This window comes from Apium graveolens, chromosome 10, assembly GCF_009905375.1.
Source record: "Apium graveolens cultivar Ventura chromosome 10, ASM990537v1, whole genome shotgun sequence".
NCBI lineage: Eukaryota > Viridiplantae > Streptophyta > Magnoliopsida > Apiales > Apiaceae > Apium > Apium graveolens.
In genome coordinates, this window is record NC_133656.1 from 58,894,987 (window position 1) to 58,897,980 (window position 2,994).

At 37.0% G+C, this 2,994-nt stretch overlaps 1 non-coding gene across 1 annotated transcript; it reads right to left on the bottom strand.

Moving 5' to 3' along the window:
• Positions 1-2,636: 2,636 nt before the first annotated feature.
• On the bottom strand, positions 2,637-2,743 carry LOC141694439 (small nucleolar RNA R71). The gene has a single exon (XR_012563746.1). It is a non-coding gene; the product is annotated as a small nucleolar RNA R71 (small nucleolar RNA).
• Positions 2,744-2,994: the final 251 nt, after the last annotated feature.

The following is a 2,994-nucleotide window of genomic DNA, read 5'->3' on the forward strand; positions in this document are numbered from 1 at the left end:
AACATGGTTATAGAAGAACGATAATAGAGATACTAACGTGATTAGTGAGGTACGCTTCTACGAAACATTATCGGGATAGGTACTAATGAATTCGGGAAAGACCAAGCATGTATGAATTCGAGGAATAAGATTTTCAAAAAGTGAAGGAAAGATTAGTAACAACCTTTTTTTAGAAATACTCGATGATAAAAACAGGATTTTGTGTGAAATGTAATGATAGTTCTACGCAGCTTAAGGACCATGACATAAGGCGTCCAAATAATGATCTAGAATAATCGGGAAAAGGTTCACACTGAAAGGGACAAAGAGTTCAACTTATGAGGAAATTTTGGAATTTTTTTTCTTACACTGAACACGAGATATAGGCTATAGTCAAATTGATCAAGGGCTATGATTGAGAAATCTATTATCATCAAGGAAAGGCCAATGCGGTGGCCGACACTTTAAGTAGGAAAAGATATATTGGGGATGACAAATTTCAGAACAACTGATGAGAAGGATCGAATGAATGAATTTTTGAAGTTGAGACAATTTGAAGAGTGTTAAGTGGCATTTATATCCACTTAGAACGCTTTATAAAAACTCGAATTGGTATTTTGTACTCAAGTTATTTGTGTATTTGATGTGTTTTTGTAGTATTTTGCATTTCAGGGAATAATCAGGAAGAATGAATGGTTTTGCATCAAATTTATGCTATAAGAGTGTTGGGATGAAGCCTTGGTTGATTGCACGAAGAAACTAACAGTTGCAGGCATTTAAAGAAGAAAAAAATCCAGTTCTGGCAGAAGGTCAGCGCGGCCGCGCCCAGCTTCAGAGCGACCGCACCAGTTCAACAGGAGGTCAGAGCGGCCGCGCCGCTTCACAGAGCGGCCGCGCCGTGTCGGGATTTTCAGAATCCTGATTTGTTTAGAAGACTTATTCTTTGGACTCATGATCAGATGATTTGCTATTTAAAGACAATAAAAAGATGTTTTTCATAATGGAGACTAAGGAGAAGACGGAGAGAAGACCTAGGAGCACAAATACAACGAAGGAGAATAAAAGCTTATTTTTACTTATGATTCTTTAATTGAGTTGTAATCTTGGATGCTTGTTTTCTTATTTGTTGAACCTACTACTCTTGATTACGTACTTTGATTATTTATTCAGTTTATAAAGACTTATTTTATTTTACCATGCTTTCATCAGAACCCACATTGGTGATGAGTTTGGTTATGAACTAATCGTTATCGTGAGGTTCTAGCGGATTTACTTATGGATTTCTTTAGTTAATTTGTTTCGATATCTTAGTGTGTGGTGATTGTATGATATCCTAGTATTGGTTGTGCTTATTCGTCTTATGAGTGTCGCGAACTTATAAGATAACGTGTTAATCTCTATTGAAGCGAAAGTGAATATATGGGTTTAGAACTTGCCATGCTAGCATAGGTTCATGTATTTGTTATGCATGATTCATAGGTAATTTTAACCATCTTACTTGCCCTATGTAATCACGATAGATAACTTGCGCATTAAACCGTTATGTTGTCAAATTCTATAGACATATAGGGTCTCAATATAATTGATGTCTATTTAGCTTCTATCTCTTTTGTGGATGTCTGGTAGTAGGGTATTCGTACAACGAAAGTTGGCGTTTACTAGTTTCGTGTTATCTGGTTAGTTGTTATCATCATTGCATTCTAAGGTTAAGAACAATGACTTTGAATAAAGTAGTAATGAAGTTTGAATCCCATGTTTGTCTCGTATAAGTAATTCAATCCTCTTATTCTCCTAGTTAATGTTATTTCGTATAATCTCTTAGTTAATTGTAGTTATAAACAAACCCAACTTGTTATCATCTTAGCATTGAATAATAACCATACCATTGTTGTATAAGTGCATAAATTGAAGTTAACCTAAACTAGTCTCTATGGGAACGAACTAGAAAGAATTCTATATTATTTGTGAATGTGTATACTTGCGTGTAAAATTAACGCGTGTTTTTGTCCTAACAAGTTTTTGGCGCCCCTGCTGGGGATTCGATGTTAATTTTTGGTTTATGTGCTTGACATTAGTGGTCGTTAAAGTTCATTAACTCAGATATTTTACTTAATTGTTTGCTTATTGCTTTTTCAGGTACTCTAGAGAGCGTTTATGCTAACGCGTTCTCGATCTCGAAAGAGAACACTGGATAAAGCGAAGGAAGAAGTTTTAGGATAAGAAGTTCTTGTAGAAGAGGATAAAGTTGAAGAAGAAGCTCTTATTGCAATGGGAGAACCAGAAGCAAATCCGAAGGCTTTGATGGATTACTCTCAACCGAAGATCAATGATATTCAGTCTAGCATTGTCAGTCCGGCCATCACGGCTAACACTTTTGAAATCAAGGCTAGCACGATTCAGATGGTGCAGAACTCAGTCTAGTTTGGGGGTTCTCCAACGGAGATCCCAACATACATATTAGAGATTTCATCGAGATCTGCGACACTTTCAAATTCAACAACGTGTCTGAAGATGCTATAAAGCTAAGGCTTTTCCCATTCTCTCTGAGGGATAAAGCTAAGTGTTGGTTGCATTCTCTACCACCAGGCTCTATTACCAAATGGGAATATCTTGCTCAAAAGTTTCTCACTAAATTTTTTCCTATGGAGAAGACAGTTGCAATCAGGAATGCTCTTACTCAATTTGCGCAACAATCGGGAGAGTCTTTATGTGAAGCTTAGGATCATTATAAGGAGATGCTTAGAAAGTGTCCTCGTCACGGGATGCCTGACTGGATGATTATCAACTACTTTTATAATGGCTTGGGAGCAAAGTCTATACCCATGCTTGATGCAGCATCAGGTGGAGCCTTATGGGCTAAGATCTACAATGAAGCTTATGATTTGATTGAACTGATGGCTTCTAATGAATACCAGAACCCTTCTCAGAGACTAACTCAAGGCAAGGTAGCAAGAATTCTGGAGGTAGATGCAGCTACTGCTATAGCTGCTCAGCTTAAGGCTTTGACGATGAAAG